Consider the following 18,992-nt stretch of genomic DNA (forward strand, 5'->3'; position numbering starts at 1 on the left):
CGCTTGAAGATATTGAGCTGATTTTTTGTATGTGTCTTTACCTTGATGAGTTATAGATCAAGTTTGCATTTCGTTCCGCTTCATTGATTTTTGACGGAATTATGGCATTTTCAATTTTTAACGGGAACCAGATTACACTTGCCGGTAGGGGACTACTATTGCTAACGCAATACTCTCAGAATGCTTGTTAAATTTTAAATTAAACTTCAAAACAATGTGTGTTCCTTTGTGTTAATAGTACATGTATATCAATGCCACAGCGGACTGGTACACTGAAGCTTTATTGGTCCTCTACCGGTGAAATCGGAGGGGACTATAGGTTTCCTCTGAGGCTGTCCGTCCGTCTGTCTGTCTGTTTGTCTGTCCCTCTGTCTGTCTGTCCCACTTGGTCTTCCGCACTTTTCTTCTAAACGCTTGCAGATATTGAGCTGATGTTTGGTATGTGAGTGTATCTTGATGAGTTACAGATTAAGTTTGCATTTCGTTCCGCTTCAATGATTTTTGACGGAATTTCGACCTTTTCAATTTTTCAGGGTTTTCCGCAATTTTTTTCTAAACGCTTCCAATTATTGAGCTGATTTATGGTATGTGATTTTACCTTGATGAGTTACAGATCAAGTTTGCATTTCGTTCCGCTTCATTGATTTTTGACGGAATTGTGGCATTTTCAATTTTTAACGGGAACCAGATTACACTTGCCGGTAGGGGACTAGTATTGCTAATGCAATACTCTCTGAATGCTTGTTATAATATGATTTAATATTCTCCCAAGACAATCACCTCTGATTACAACATACTGATAATGTACTGATAATAGGAAAAATTTTACCCCCTTTAACTTTCGCCCGTTTGCCCTAGTTGTTCATGGGCCATTTCAAAAGAGGGCAAATTCAAGAAAAAAACAAATATATATCTCTTAACACAACTATGTCTGGGCGAATTTAAAACGGATCGATATTACGGTGTTTATATAAATATAAAAATATAAATCTTGAAGGAAAAAATCGATGGTCATTTTTTTTTTCAATCTATGCCAAGATATTACATCAGTTACAATAAATTCTTTTACAGGAAAACGATGACATAGCAGGAACGCAAAATGTTAAAGTTTTAATCGGAAAATAGACTTTTATTACTGATTAAGGAGACTGATTGAGGAGAGTGTAGCTCTACTGGTATGTATTTATAACAAGGCACGTGTACTTGAAACTATGACAACAATAAATAAAATAATGATCATTGATTAAGTCTCTTCGTATGGCAAGTTTTATAGCAATATATCTGAAGTAGAAGTAGCCTTTTGAAGGCATTTCACAGAAAAAAAATTATTTATCTATTATAGTTACACTGTACTCTGGCAACACTTTTCATCAAAATCAAACTGAAATCAGGAAAAAAAAATGTTTTGAAAGAATTTCGCAGAAATTTCTTTTTTTAGTAACTAGGGCAACATGTTCATGGAAATTAAAAACTAAAATATAGAATTATGTATTCAAGTGTAGTCTACATGTATAGAAGGTTTTATTGAAATCCGACAAAAGTATAGAAGGACTAGCGATTTGAAAGAATTTTAAAAAAAAATAAATCTATTTTAGCAACCATGACAACACCGTTCATCGAAATTAAAAACCAATATACTTAAGTATGTATCTTGTTGTAGTCTACTTGAGTACCAAGTAATATTGAAATCAGGCCAATTAAAACTGTAAGAAAAGCATTTGAAGGAATTTAACAAATATTTCTAGTATATTTCTATAATTTTTAGCAATCATGACAACACTATTCATTGAAATTAAAATCCGATAAATAGCATTATGTATCTTAGTGAAGTGTTCTTGTTTACAAAGTATGTTGATTGATTGATTGTATGTTGTTTTACGTCCCATTCGAGAAATTTTCACTCATATAGAGACGCCACCATATACCGGTGAAGGGCCTCAAATTTTGACCTTTACTCGGTACTCGGGGCCATTGAGCAGTGAGGGATCTTTATCGTGCCAACGCCTGCCGTGACACGGGGCCTCGATTTTTAAGGTCTCATCCGAAGGACCCGCAACTTTCACTTCAAAGTACTGAGCGCATGGCGAAGGAACAGTTGCTACGTACACATTTTTATCGACTTAGGTCAGTCGCGGACGAGATTCGAACTCACGACCTCCCGATCACGAAGCGAGCGCTCTACCGACTGAGCTACCGTGAACGGTCAAATTATGTTGAAATTGGTATAAAAATGTAGGAGTACTAGCATTTTTAATGAATATCATTCAAATTTCTTTTTTTCATAATCATGGCAACACCATTTATCGAAATAAGAAATCAACAAACCAAGTTATTTGTCTTGAAAACAGACCAAAATGTAGGAGTAGCATTTTAAAAGAATTTCACAAAAATTCTATTTTAATTAACGATGGCAACGGTTTATTTAAAAAAATCAAAAACAATATACATGTACAGACCTGTGAATCTTAGTGTAGTTTACATTTGTAGAAAGTTGTATTGAAGTCCGACAACACTTGTAAGATGAGTAGCGCTTTGAAAGAATTATACACATTTTCTCTTTTAAGACAGCATGGCTACAAGGTCATCGAAATCAAAAATGGATAACATAAAAACCAGTATACAGAATCATGTAATTTAGTGTATTTGTATACCAAGTCATATTGAAATCGGACCAAAACTACAGGAGGAGAAGCATTTTGAAAAATCGTTTAAAATACATATATACAGACAAAACAAACAAACGAAGGAATTCAAAGCTAGACGGACGGTACGACGAACACCTTACTATCGCATAACTTACTATAAATTTACTATTGCATAAGTTCCTTTGGTCACTGACCAGCTGCAGTAGAACTAAAATTGATTAGCACTAATTCCTTTGAGAATTATATGAATGGAAAATACTTGTACTTAACGTTGTTGTTCATTGCAAGAGAATTTAACAATAATTATAGCACAAGCAAAGGACTTCTCACCAAGGTAACATTGACAAGAGGAAGACGGGCCGTCAAGAAATACACAAGCGTCCAAGCATGAACAAATATTATTTACTCCTTGTTGTAATAGGCATTTTGGATACTTTCTCAAGTAACAACACTTGCAGTTCTGAATATATGTAGGAAATTCCTGAAAAGTTCTAAATAATTTTGCTATTTTGACTTGGATTTTGCATGCAGATGTCAGATGGAGGAAGAAGAAAGGAGCTTAGGTGAAACTGAGGCGGGTGTTATCGTACTAATTATTCTGGTAAAACATCTCTAGCAAGTGATATTATACATTTATTGACTGGGTTTGAGGGCAACATGCATTTTGTCGGACCCAAGAACCAAACCTAACGGCCTCAGGCAAACAGTTTAGTTCGAGGGGTCGACAAAATGCATTTTGCCCGAGAACACAGTCAATAATTAAATAAATGTTTCGTTATACCTTTTATTTCTTCGACATACATGCATCTTGTGCTGGCTTCCATGACGTAAATTTCCTGTACCTGCACGTACTTAATAACGTTCTCATTTGCTATCTCTCGCTCCTATAGTACATTTCATTTTTGTGAACACGCACACACACCCACACAAACGCCCTCAACCCCCCCCCCCCCCACTTCCACACACACATACACGCGTATATACATGTTGACACCTGAGATATTAGGGATAGTCCTTGCAAAACACTCGACTGAAAAGGGTAAGTCCATGCACTGTTGGACTGATTATGGGTTAGCTTCTCACCAACTGATAGATTTAGGGTTAGTTCTAGCACATTACTAGACTGAATAGGGTTAGTCTCGCACCCAACAAAGAGATTTAGGTCAGGCCCTTGCACACCATTCGACTCATTAGTCTAAGGGTATAGTCTCTCTCCCATGCACCCAAAATATGAAGATGAGCTATTGCATACTTTTCGAGTGATTAGGGTTAGTCGCGCACCAATCGTAGAGATTATGGTTAGCCTTGCACCCTCCCGAAAAATTAGAACTAGTAGTACAATTAAATTTTGGCATATTCTAGTGAACCATTCAACTTCCGTCACCAATTACTTAATATTCATTTGTATTTATTTGAAACCATCGGATCTTGGCGCGGCGCGGCATCTCAATTCGGCGTAGTTTGGTACTATGAAGTCATAAACGTTAATTGTTTTTCGGCACCATCGGACTTTGGCGTATCAAACCATCGGGGTTTGGCGCAGACCATCATCATCTATTGGCATAAAATCATGAATACAACAACCAATGAACATACATTAAAATATTGAATTAATTTACATGCACTTACTGCATTCATATGTGTGCATATCAGTTAATGTATGTTGCAGTCTTTCCTTTCTGATATCAAAACACTTCTTTGGAAAGTCACATACTCTATAGCAATTTTAACATTTAAGGGGTTCATAATTTCAATTATAGGGTTTTCCTTCATGTATATAGTGTGTGTGTGTGTGTGTGTGTAGGACTCCAAAGTGCGATGGTGACGCCAAAGTCCGATGGTTCGTTTCTCATGAGAAGCAACGCGCGGAAGTGCGATGGTCTGACACGCCAATGTCCGATGGTACGGGAAAAGCCATAAACGTCTATGACGTCATAGTATTCGGACGTCAATCTTAACGTCGTTGTTTAAGATTTTCAAAACGCAAAAAAAATGGAAGCGGAGGTCTGTCCAGATGATGGTTATGTTGCGCCTCCCACCTCGGGAGAGAGTGGGGCAACTTTGTGGGCTTTCCACTCCCGTGCGTCAACTTTATTTAGAATAAATAATTAAGTCAGGATAAAAGTTCAACAAATAAAATTTATTTACACTATGTACAATTTGTTATGACTATTGAAATGATAAAAATCACAATATCTGACACCATAAAGTAATGTCACTCCCACAACCCGTATGAATAATCTAAATCTCCTAAATAATAATAAAAATTAGCTACTTGTACTAAAATATACTTTCCTTATTTAATGTACTTTATTTATACCTTAGCTAACGTATAAGTCCTATATAGTTTTATTTATAAATTGTTACTCCCATAAATTCTCCCATAATTAAGTTTTCCCGTCGATGGGTCTCCCAACTCTACTTATGGGCCTCACACTAGGATATCTCAGCGTCTCTATTTAATATAACTTGACTAATATAATTACCCATCTGGTCTGCATTAGGTCTGCCATCCCTCTAAAATGCGTATGATGGGAGACTTCAAAAGTAAACGACTTGGAGGCCTCAGTTATCCTCCCAACTTCTCCCCTCTTCTCTCACTAGCAGACGAATTTTCGGTTCTTTATATACCTTTACTGTACCCACTGGTAACCTCAATTAACCAATCGCTGACCCGAAACGACCCTTCGCCACTTCCCGAATAAACAAATCAGGGAAAGTGCACGCAGTGAAGTTTTCTAATGGAGAATCGTTAATAACCATACAAAATGGGATTTTATCCTCCAAAATCTGATAAGTACAAGAAGCTATTACTTTATTAAGTTGATATAAACAATGACAATGAAATGTTCAAAGATGAAACGTGATAAATGACATCAAACATGCTATCGAGACCGAGACCGGGTCGAAATACAGTGAACCCGACTCCAAAACAATAATATACGATTGACAGCATATAATCAATATCTTTTACAACTATTTACCGATTATTTAATAACAAACATAGCATGTGTTATATTGTTACTATACATATTAATCTGATGAAAACAACGATTGGATAGTACAATATGTATACGCTGCGAGTGATCAGCTGGTATAAATACACAACGTGAAGAAATGAATTTCGTTACATAGCCCTCTCCTGAAGAAAACATTCGTCCCGAATGCAACTGGACATGGGTCTCCTGATATCATCACTTGCAGCTATATATAATTAAGCATAAATCAATGACAAAAATACAATGTATATGTACAATGACATGTATGCATGAAATGACCATCAATGCATAATAAACACTTCACTTATGAATGATTAAACATGAACATATATTCAAATACAAAATTAATGCCTTGACTTCATTATAGCATTGAATATCATACACAAATTACAGTTATTCCTCTAAAACTCCTTATGTCCCAAGATCATTACAAACATCTGACTCCCAATTACCTTAGCTAAAGTCTCTAACCCATAGAAAACGGCTTCAATGTGTATCTTACGTAATGTTCTGGCATCACTGGGCAGATGAAGTTTATGTTCTTGGCCCCGTCTCTAAGGAAATGAAGTATTATATTGAAATACGTAGAGTCTCGGTCTACAAAATACACATTCAGGTCCCCTTGGTAACGAATAGTGTATGATGGCATAATGGTAGGGTCCTCCATCATCTGCGCAAACAACGAATCTGGATGGTTCCTTAGTGTGGCACGTGTCGTTACAAATAATTTCCCTCCTACATCTAGTCCAATTCGTTCCTGCGGCATTGTGGATGGGGGTTGCACGCTACTGGGGAGAGATGCTTGGATGGAGGCGTCCTTCTTGTCAAACTCCCTATCGGTGGTCGTGGTAACCGTCCGAATAGGTGTTGAAGTTGCCGGTGGTTCGGCAATGGAGACATCTGGAGACAGAAGGACCTCTTCCTCTGAGGAATCACTCAGCGTGTCTCCAAAGAGTCGCTTAAAGGACTTCCTTGTGGGTGTCCCAGGAGTTGATCGGTTCTTGAGTGGTGAAGTTACAGGTAGGACAACTGCATGAACCGACAGGATGGGGTTCTGTGCTGACGCAGTGTTCTTCTTCGAAGGCACGGGTGGTGGCACTGGAGTGGACCTCTTCGCTTGCTTCCTACCCTTCTTTACCCGATGCGGCTCTGTGATTTGGGACCTCTTGGCCTGGCCTGTATGGTATGGGCTGATCGCTGAAGACCAAGGGGAGCTCCTTTATGAATGGAACTACGTGCCTTCCCCTCCCGCGCTGAAACGCCTCGAATTCCCTCTCTTCCTCTATGGTAAGTGTTAAGGTGGATTTCTTCACTCTCTGTAGGGTCCTCCCCTCGCAACAATGCTTCTGGTCTTTGCGGCCCAGGATCATTCCACAAGTGGCGCACTTAAACACAAAACCGGAATGGACTGCCGTCATATGACGTTCACAGTGCTGTTGGGTGAACTCTCTCTCCTCTTCACAAAGGCCACATCTGAATCTTTGGACCTACAAAGTGATAAAGGGATACTTAGTCCCTCATTCTGTGATAATATCCCAAATCATCAATAATGGGCATAAATAATACTGCAGAAAATGACTTACTAAAATTTATGACAAAATGATGAGCTATTTAATATTCCCAAAGCTACATATATTTCGAGGCAGATCCCATATTACTAGTTGGGTTTATTAATTTCTTTGTAAGGCTTCAACAAATTATAGTGAACAACCTTGGGTTTGCTTTTTGTCGTTTTTCTAATTTTGTATATGACATCATTGATTCTTTTCAGGATTAAGTAAGGTCCTAACCAATGACATTGGAGCTTTGGTGATCCCATTTTATTAATATTGTGGGCATAGTACCATACAAGATCTCCCTATTCGTAACCTTGAAAATTTATCTTTGAGTAGTATTCCTTAACATTTTTTCTGTAGCTAAACCCATTTTATTCCTAGCAAACTCATGTATTTTATCCATAGTTTGAGACAATTTGTAAGCATATTCTGACATTTCTAATGTACTTTCAGGTTGTAGCCTTCCCAATACTAAATCAACTGGGAGAGAAACATGCCTACCAAACATCATCTCACATGGACTTACACCAGTTGACTCGTGCTGGGCGGACCGTTCACGGTAGCTCAGTCGGTAGAGCGCTCGCTCCGTGATCGGGAGGTCGTGAGTTCGAATCTCGGCCGCGACAGACCTAAGTCGATAAAAAATGGGTAGCAACTGTTCCTTCGCCATGCGCTCGGCACTTTGAAGTGAAAGTTGCGGGTCCTTCGGATGAGACCTTAAAAACCGAGGCCGCGTGTCACGGTAGGCGTTGGCACAATAAAGAACCCTCACTGCTCAATGGTCCTGAGTGCCGAGTATAGGTCAAAATTTGAAGCCCTTCACCGATATATGGTGACGTCTCTATATGAGTGAAAAATTCTCGAATGGGACGTAAAACAAAACACAATCAATCAATCAATCGCGCTGGGCGGACCTATAAGCTAACATGAGTAAGGATAAATGTTCATCCCAATCTTTTTGATTTTGAGAGACAAATGATGCTAACATATTTTCTATCGTTCTGTTTGCCCGCTCTACCAACCCATCTGACTGAGGTCTATATGGTGAGGTTCGGGTTTTCTCAATACCTAATATCCGACACATTTCCCTAAATACATCTGACTCAAATGATCTTCCCTGATCGCTATGGATTTGCATGGGTGTTCCAAAAATACTAACTATTCTATCAATTAACTTTTGAGCTACTGTAATGGCTTTCTGGATACGTATGGGTACCACATCCACCCATTTCGTAAAATAATCGCCCATAACTAATATATAGAGGTTTCCCTTATTGGATTTGGGTAATGGTCCCATAATGTCAATTGCCACCCTTTCAAGGGGAGAACCAACCACATATTTTTGAAGTGGGGCTCTTATTCTCCTATTAGGGGATTTTCTAGATTCACAAATGTCGCATGTTACACACCAATGTTTTGTATCAGTACTCATTTTGTACCAAAAATATCTTTCCCTTACTTTAGATAGAGTCTTTTTAATACCTAAGTGACCTCCTGTAGTACTATTGTGTAACAGGATCAAAACGTCTCCCACTGAAGCTTTTGGGATGACAATACAATATTTCTTATCTAAACCATCTTGAACGTAGTACAGAATATTGTGTCTGTACTCTAAGGATTCTAACCTTACCCAATAAAATTTGCAAGTTGCACTTAAATGGGAGATATCTTCCCAATTGGGTTGAGTTCCATCTTATACCCATTTAATAACACGTTTTAAATCTGGGTCTTCTCATTGATATTTTCCTACATCAAAATTTCCTATGCTATTTTTAGGTGCCTTTTGTTTGGACGTAGTTTCAACCATGGAACATTTCTGTACGAGTTGTTGTGGTAAGTATTTTACCTCTGCCTTAGCACAGTATGTACAAACTACTTCAGCGCAAGGTCTACGGGATAAAGCATCTGCGTTCCCAAGCGACCTGGCTTGTGCTCTATTTCAAATTGGTACGAAGCTAGTGTCTCTAACCAACGAGCTATTTATTTGTCCCTCAGGATTTTTAATTTCAAAAGCCAACGTAACGAACAATGGTCTGTTCTTATTTTAAATACTTGCCCATAAAGATAATGGTGGAAGTGTTTGATGTATTGAACAATTGATAACAATTTCCGTCTAGTCACACAATATCGGCGTTCAGCCGTGTTAAATAGTTTACTATAATAACATATGACCCTTTCTTCTCCATCTTGGATTTGTGATAGGACAGACCCCATGCCTGTGTTGAGGCATCCGTATCTATCACGTATTGTCCCTCTTTCTTAGAATAAGAAAGTATTGGGCTACTTCAACATGTCAAATGCTTTTTGACAGTCTGAGTCCCATACAAACTTTTGGGATTTTTCAGTCAACTTGTGCAAGGGTTTGGCTATTACAGAGAATCCTTGAACAAATTTCCGATAATAGGAGCAAATACCCAGAAAACTACGGACATCCCTAACATTCTTAGGTATGGGTCAATCTTGGACCGCATTGATTTTGTCAGGGTCAGTCTTTATTCCCTGTTCACTTATAATATGTCCCAAATATGCCACATCCCTCTATAAAAGCTTACACTTTTTAGGGTTGATTTTAAGGTTTGCATGCTTTAATCTACTAAACACTTTTTCTAAGGTGTTGGGAAAAATTAGGGGCTAAGACAATAATGTCGTCAAGATATACCATACAAATTTCCCATGACAAATGAGAGAGTACTTTTTCCATCAGCCTTTGGAAGGTGGCACCCGCATTGCACAAACCGAATGGCATGACGGTAAAATTCCAATGACCACCCCCTGGAATTGAGAATGCTATTTTGGGTTTTTCTTCATCTGATACCTTAACCTGCCAATATCCATTTTTTAAATCTATAGACGAGTAGTATTTTTGATCCCGAGAGGGCATCTAAGATTGACTCTATCCTAGGAATAGGGTGACTATCCTTTATAGTAACTTCATTGAGTTTTCTAAAGTCTATACAAAACCTTATTGAGTTATCTTTCTTTTTGACTAGAACTATAGGGGAGCTCCAGGGACTATCTGATTCTTCAATCACTCCCTTAGCTAACATTTCTTTAATTTCCCTATTAACATCTTGCATTTTAGCAAGAGGGATTCTTCTTGTTTAATGGGTCTACTATCCCCAGTATCTATTCTATGCTCTGTCATATTTGTAAGTCCCATATCTTCTGAATCTTTAGAAAAACTTTAGAAAAACAGCCCTGAGACTTTACAAGCAAGTCCTCTAATTGTACTTTTTCAATTTCGATTATCCCAATATATGACTCTTCATAAAAGTTTTTCAGATGTTCTGGTAATTTATTGGGGGTATCTACTAAGCTGATTTCTGATACCGTTAAACTGTCGTCTCTTAACGTAGAGATTTCTTCCATTACGCCCATAAGACTATGTTTATGGAGTTCAATTTCCCTATCTGACACATTCATGACTTTCAATGTGATTATCCCAGATGTGGGGTTAACAAGCGCTCTAGCCACTAACACTTCATGTTTACCCATAAATTCTATATTTGGCTCTACTAATGCCTCATCCCATTTAGGAATAGAATCTAATATTCTACCTTGGACAATGAACTCTGAATTGGGAGGTACATTCACGTCCTCCATTAATGCAACTCTAAATGTGTGATCTACCTCATCACTACTATATCTAAAACAAGGGATTTCCTGACCCTTAACACGTAAACACATCTTTTGAACTAATATATCACATGAATGTTCAGTCATGAAGTCTAAACCTAAGATACCATTGTACCTAATATGCAGCTACTATCACTTTGTGGGTGATTTCATTTTCCCCCATTCTAAAATGGACATCACATTTCCCACTATTTGGTATTGGGTCCCCTGTAGCAGAGACTAGTTTCACATCATAGGGTTCTAACAAAGGTGCTTCCCCATCCAAACATTTCTCTAAAAATTGGGTGCTAATTATGGTAACATCTGCCCCAGAATCTACTAATAATCTACATTCTTTCATATTTTCTTTTGCTTGCATTATGAACAACTACTTTTGTTGCCTGAGTAAGGGTTTCTTTTGGGACAGAGTTTTCTCCCTCTTTCCTCTCAACCTTTTCACTCTTATTTCCCTCATTTGAGGTCAAAAACGTATCAAAAACATATAATAAAATTTTGAATCATTTTTAATATCACTAACATTTTCTTGACACTTTGTTTCATTTTTCTGGGGTTTCATTTTAATTGCTTCTAATGGAGTGGGTCTCCCCCTAAAGTTTGCCGATTTCCGACCCGCGAAATCGACACGGGACGGTTTCCCTGTTGTTTACAAGTGTTTGAATTTCCCTGTTTGGGACTTTGGTTTGGGGCACTCCCATTTTGGTTTTTCCAAGAATAGCTACTCCTATTTTCCCTCCTGTGGTTTGGGCCATTAAAATTAAATTTTTGGGCTCTCCAACCAAAATCTCTCTGGTTATTTCTCTGATTCCCATTATCCCAATTTCCCCTTCTAAAAGGTGGGCTGGGATTCTGTCTACTGGTTGATTTTTCCAACCTTTCTATGTTCTCATTCAATCTTCCTAATAACTTTGTCAATGAATCATGGGTATTACTACTCCCACTAGAATCTATGGCGTTTACACTGTTTATGCATTTCTGTGTATGTGCCAACCTATAAGTTTCTAACCTTATTGCAAGAGTTTCTGCTTCACTAATATCCCTAGGTCGGGCCTCCCTAAGGCGCAGCCTAATGTCGGGATCTGGTAACGCATCTATAAACTGATATAATGCTAACACATTAGTGAGACTCGGCTCAGCAGTCCTCATTCCCATCAAATATCCTGGGTTTGGCTTTTTCCCTGGGGGATCCCTAGTGGGTTTTACATATTCCTATTCCCATTGTGATCAGGGGTGCTAAATCTGTTCATATTAGGTAACTGATGGTAATCTCCCATCCCTGACCTTGACCTTGAATCTTTCCTACTAAATTCTGGGATGTCACAAGTAAGATTGCATTGAGATTCTATCATCCCTCTATTTATCCCATTTTCGATTCATCTTTGCAAATTCATTAGAAAATTGCTCTTGTAAAACTCTAACTAATGAAACATTTGCATTTTCAGGTATGGGAGAGATGGCTGCTAAGATATCTTTTGCAGGATCAGAGACTTTCCCATTTTCCATGATGGATCCAGTGGGACTAAACACTTGCTGACCTATGAGTCTGAAAGTGACTTCCCAAGATTCTTCTAAATCTGACATTTTCTGTGTTTAATTTTTTATTGTACAATATTAATTTTGAAATGTTTGTAACATTTTGAATTAAATAAAGCTAACCGGAAATGTGGAAAATTCTTCCCTACCAAGGACTTTTCCCATTTCTGACACCAGTGTTGCGCCTCCCACCTCGGGAGAGAGTGGGGCAACTTTGTGGGCTTTCCACTCCCGTACGTCAACTTTATTTAATTTGTTATGACTATTGAAATGATAAAAATCACAATATCTGACACCAAAAAGTAATGTCACTCCCACAACCCGTAAGAATAATCTAAATCTCCCAAAGTAATTATAAAAATTAGCTACTTGTACTAAACTATACTTTCCTTAATTTAATATACTTTATTTATACCTAACCTATAAGTCCTATATAGTTTTATTAATAAATTGTAACTCCCATAAATTCTCCCATAAGTTTTCCCGTCGATGGGTCTCCCAACTCTATTTATGGGCCTCCCACAGGGATATCTCAGCGTCTCTATTTAATATAACTTGACTAATATAATTACCCATCTGGTCTGCATTAGGTCTGCCATCCCTCTAAAATGCGTATGATGGGAGACTTCAAAAGTAAACGACTTGGAGGCCTCAGTTATCCTCCAAACTTCTCCCCCCTTCTCTCTCTAGCAGACGAATTTTCGGTTCTTTATATACCTTTACTGTACCCACTGGTAACCTCAATTAACCAATCGCTGACCCAAAACGACCCTTCGCCACATCCGGAATAAACAAATCAGGGAAAGTGGACGCAGTGAAGTTTTCTAATGGAGAATCGTTAATATCCATACAAAAAATGGGATTTTATCTTCCAAAATGTGATAAGTACAAGTAGCTATGACTTTATTAAGTTGATATAAACAATGACAATGAAATGTTCAAAGATGAAACGTGATAAATGACATCAAACATGCTATCGAGATCGAGACCGGGTCGAAATACAGTGAACCCGACTCCAAAACAATAATATACGATTGACAGCATATAATCAATATCTTTTACAACTATTTACCGATTATTTAATAACAAACATAGCATGTGTTATATTGTTACTATACATATTAATCTGAAGAAAACAACGATTGGATAGTACAATATGTATACGCTGCGAGTGATCAACTGGTATAAGAAATAATTTCGTAACATTTACATTTTTGAAAAAGTTCAGAAGAAGAGGGAGACTAATGACCCAAGTCCGGAGCAGTTTTGGTCCGTCATGGAGGAGGTGGAAAAATGTACAAACTAAAGGTTGAACATTCAGCATGGGGAGCTAGGAGAATTAAAGAGGAACTAAGTCTCCAGATGGGGGAAACAAGCATTCGCAAATATGTGTCGAACTTTATATTTAATGTTGATACGGAGGGTATTTTCTATAGGACCTCGAAAGTAAACGAGGTGCACAGACGAGTTCTCTCTAAGGATCACCTGATCGTAGAAATTCAGAGGAATCACAACGTGGATCACAGAAAAAGTGACGCCATCTACGAGACAATCAGGAAAACATAACTTTCCCGTGACCAGGGAAAACATCAGACTCCTCTTCTAGCAGAATGTAGAATGCAGCAAGTGTCTTGTTGCAGTTGATCTGCCGAAAACAGAGAGGACGAAGAGGCCTATTCCAGTGTCAAAGCCAAACAGCAGATGGTATATGGACTTGAAGAAATACCACCATGTCGAGGCTATCATTACATATGTAACATCGTGGACTGTTACAGCAGGTTTGCTTTTGGAGTCTGTTTAATGCATAAGACGACTAAAGAGGTGTCCAACGTTCTACTGCTCTTCATCTTCTTATTCGGGCCTCCTAGGATTCTACAAACAGACAACGGGAGAGAATTTAATAACGCGGATTTATCTGCCGTAATGGAAGAATTTAAAACCAGGCATGTGAACGGCAGACCGTACCATCCTCAGTCTCAAGGTATTTTTAACGCTGTATTATTTAAAAGTTTGTTTTTATTAATTATTTTCCTAAAATAGTATAAGCAGACACGTTAATAATACACGTTAATAGTATTTGAAATTACTAGTTTTAAGCATGTCAAATTTATTGGTTCTAAATTTTGTTTTTAAATGACTTAAAATAGCGTTCATACAAAGGTATGTAAAAATAGTAATGATGCTAAATAAAAGTAAAAAAAATAATAAAAGCGTATACAAGTATACCTGAAATAATGTTACAGGGCGAGTCGAAAGGTTTAATAGAACTGTGGTGGCATACTTCAGAACTCAATTTGTTGACACTAGAGATTGGCCAAGTAACCTTGAGGAGTTTTATTACAAATACAATAACCGCGTCCATAATTCTACAAAGCCCATGTCTCCACATCAGGTGTTCTTCAAGAGACCCGTCAAACTTCTCTATCGTAGTAGAAGAACAGGTATAAATCTTCATAACGTTTTACAAGTGCATGAAGCTATGATCCTGTCCTAATGTCTTCAAATTCAAGGAAATCACCCAGATCCTGTGTATTTACAGTAGGATTGTGTTTGTGAGTGTGTGTGTGTGGGGGGGGGGGGGTAATTGACTTGAGAAACATGTTTCATGAGCTCCTACATTTTTTAAGATAAGGATTATATCTTACAGAACTAACCCTAATCCCCGAAGCTCTGGGGACCAGTAAGAATAAAATCAATCCACATGTGGTTTTAATTGATACCAGAAATGACCTTTTACATTTATCGTATATTTTGATATATAACATTTTAGAATTTTGACATGAATTTTAAATTGTTAATAATTATAAATTCTAGATACCAATGTGTAACTTAACCAGGGAGGAGAAAGAATTTCTGGAGAGAGCTCATATTGATGTAGAGGAGGATAATGCAGAAGATGATAAGGACGACGAAAATGTCAACAATAACGAAGACTTAGAGGTGCTACATTACTGTCATACATGTACATATTAATAATTATCATTGGATAAAAAGAATGTTGAAATATTTCGATATATTTTCATGTATTAATTACATATTCTAAAATGGTTTAGCAAATGATATTAATAATCGTACATTTTTGTGTTATTTATTTAGTCAAACCAGCCGGCAACCGATATCGATGGTATGATTTCGACACAGCTGCCAAGCGTATCAACAAGTGATGATATAGCAACGGTAGGTATCCCCCCTTTATTATGTTCCCCAAACGGAGTTTGGGAACATATTGTTTTTACTCTGTTTCTTATTAAGGTCTTCCGTCTTCACGGAAGACCTTATAGTGATTCTACTGTTTCTTATTATTATTATTAGGTCTTCCGTTCACAACGGAAGACTTATAGTGATTGTATTGTTTCTTTTTATTATTATTATTATTATTATTATTATTATTCCTCCCAAATTTTGTGAGCGCGATTACTCAGAGATGGTTGGATAGATTTTCACAATTTTTCACATGATAGTAGGCTGATATATGAAGTTTATATAAAATTCCGTTTTTTGAAAAATTCACTTCCGGTCCGAACTTACGGCCGTATTTCAAATTTTAAAATGGAATTTTGTCCGGCGTTTTTCTCAGAAACGGTTTGAGGTAAAGATGTGAAATTTACAGGAGTATTAGATCATGACATTCTCTTTGTTTCGAAGGTATTTTCGTGTGTTACCGGCACTTCCTGTCCAAACCGGAAGTGAATTTGTGTTTCGGTCAATTTTTGACTTTTTTGTTTTTTTAATATTTTTTCAAGATATTGTTAGGCATAACACAGATTAGTCTACAAATACCAAATATATAATTTGTTTTAAAATTGGATTGCGCATTTTCTATATTTTAGGTCCCGTCATTTTCCCCATTTACCTAGTGTGTATACAATGGGCAAAGAAAGATAACTCTGACTTGTAAGTGAGAATAGAACTTTCGAAATAAACGCGTAAATAGTATCGATGACATCGGAGACGTCTCCATATTAAGGCATTCCATATTCACTCTCTTCTACATGCAAGAATACGTTGGTTGCCTCATTCAGTGTATGTATAATGTAAAGTTGCCAGTGCAATGTAAGTCTATATTGACAGTTATTGAAGAATTTATGCTTTTGTATTTACACATGTATATACATGTATGTAAAAAAAAAAACATGATGTGTGCCAGCTAGCTCATTCAAGTAAACATATTATAAACAGTTGAATTTATAGTGATGGCGTGCATCTAGCATACTGGATTACATCTTTTGACATTTGGCCTTGAAATTTTGATCAAGGTCAAAAGTCAAGGCCATTGGAAATCTACATAAATGGTTGGTATTAGGTATTTACCCAAAGGACCTTGACCTTTGAACTCTGAAATTCGACCTTGACCTTTGACCTTGACTTAATGTAAAAAAAGAAATATGAAGTACATGTATCTAGATTCAGCTTTCAGTGTTTATTTCGGTTAGCAGGATAGAAGGTAAAGAGTTTTTTAAATGACCTTCACCTTTGACCTAAAGGTCAGAAACAATCAATCTTAAGTTCTTAAGTTCTTGGAGGTAGATACAAGATACAAATCCCACTTTAATTTGGTTTAGAGTAAATCCCCCCCCCCCTTCTTCCAAAGAAAAAAAAAATCAAACTAATAACAACGTAGAGAATTACTGTAAAACTCAAATATCACCTCGGATTGACATAAAATTTAAGCCAACTGCAGAAAAGACCCCAAAGAAAGTTTCCTGAAAGTTTTATGGTGAGTCTCTAAAGTATATAGAAATTATGAATTTTTACGGCGGAAATTACAAATTATGTCGTGTTTGAAATTTAAGTGCAGATAAACAAAGACACGATAAAACCCTTTATAGCCTATTTCTTCAAATGTCGTTAACAGCTTTCAATTTTACTGATATGAAATAATATTTTAATACCAAGCATTCTTCTTTTATTTTACATTTGAAATTTATTTGATTATTTTTTAGAATTGGCGATTTTCGGTATATTAAAAAGCAATACACGTTTCTTCCCCGTGTTTCCCATCTAGAATCACATACTAAAACTAAATATCTTCATCCATTTAAAACATAAAAGAACTCGAATAAGATATCTTCAAACAACTCTTATTATGCACCTATCATGCATGTACATTCCTAAACGTTTTCTCCTATGCTCAATCTTTACACGCTTCTTACTACGCACCTTAAATGCACAATTTCCCATTAATATCAATTTTATAACTTCTTTCAGACCCTTGCCTTTCCATCTAGGCCCTAAAACCATTCCATTCACACCCATATACATACCCAAGAATTTGTCCCAAATTTTTAAACTGGCACTACTTGCGTGGTCAATGAAATAGCGGGTACCATTAGTCGACTCTAACCCAGTACGTCTTGTCTTGGGAATAAAACCAACTCCGAGCCCGATCTTAAAATCCTAGTACAGAAATGAGAATTTTGCTGTTTTATTTATTTCCTTGCTTTTTTTTTCTCCTTTTTTTCCAGCCCAAATCTGTGGAAAGACTTCTGTTTATTATGTTCCCCAAACGAAGTTTGGGAACATATTGTTTTTACTGTGTTTTTTATTAGGTCTTCCGTTCACAACGGAAGACTTATAGTGATTGTATTGTTTCTTTTTATTATTAAGTCTTCCGTTCACAACGGAAGACTTATAGTGATTGTATTGTTTCTTTTTATTATTATTATTATTATTATTATTATTATTCCTCCCAAATTTTGTGAGCGCGATTACTCAGAGAAGGTTGGATAGATTTTCACAATTTTTCACATGATAGTAGGCCGATATATGAAGTTTATATAAAATTCCGTTTTTTGAAAAATTCACTTCCGGTCCGAAGTTACGGCCGAATTTCCAATTTTTAAATGGACTTTTGTCCGGAATTTTTCTCGGAAACGGTTTGAGGTAAAGATGTGAAATTTACAGGAGTATTAGATCATGACATTCTCTTTGTTTCGAAGTTGTTTTCGTGTGTTTCCGGTACTTCCTGTCCGAACCGGAAGTGAACTTGCGTTTGGTCAATTTTCAACTTTTTTGTTTTTTAATATTTTTTCAAGATATTATTATGTATAACAAAGGCTATTCTACAAATACTAAATATATAATTTGTTTTGAAATCAGATTCCACATTTTGCAGATTTTCGGTACCGTCATTTTCCCTATTTACCTAGTGTGTAAACAATGGGCAAAGAAAGATAACTCTGACTTGTAAGTGAGAATAGAACTTTCGAGATAAAGGCGGAAATAGTATCGATGACGTCAGAGACATATATACTCTCCACTCTCCATATCAAAATATTTAGACGTTCCATATTCACTCTTCTAAATGTAAGAGTACGTTGGTTACCGCTTCCAGTGCATGTATAGTTTAAAGTTGCCAGTGTAGTGTAAGTCTGTATTGATGTAGTGTAAGTCTGTATTGACAGTTTAATTGATTTACACATGAATATATCTAAAAAAAAAATTAATATATATGCTAGGTACCTAATTCAAGTAAATATATTATAAGCACTGAATATACATTTATAGTGATGGACAGGCATGCAATTTTATCTATCTCGTATAGAATTTCAGAATACGATAGTTATAAGCCTTCTATAATGCAGACGATTTATTATTCTCTATGATTTGAATGCGAAATTATCCCG

General features: G+C 36.8%; 1 protein-coding gene and 1 non-coding gene across 2 annotated transcripts in view; one reads left to right on the plus strand and one right to left on the minus strand.

The window, feature by feature from the left end:
• LOC133196715 (adhesion G protein-coupled receptor B1-like) overlaps nucleotides 1-18,992 on the plus strand; it is a 186,954-nt gene that overhangs the window by 130,102 nt on the left and 37,860 nt on the right. The gene's annotated exons all lie outside the window — the stretch shown is intronic.
• Trnat-cgu (transfer RNA threonine (anticodon CGU)) lies at nucleotides 2,128-2,201 on the minus strand. The gene has a single exon. It is a non-coding gene; the product is annotated as a tRNA-Thr (tRNA).

The sequence above is a fragment of the Saccostrea echinata genome, unplaced genomic scaffold, assembly GCF_033153115.1.
Source record: "Saccostrea echinata isolate AGI-Se365-2 ecotype Australia unplaced genomic scaffold, CSIRO_AGI_Sech_v1 ptg000001l, whole genome shotgun sequence".
NCBI lineage: Eukaryota > Metazoa > Mollusca > Bivalvia > Ostreida > Ostreidae > Saccostrea > Saccostrea echinata.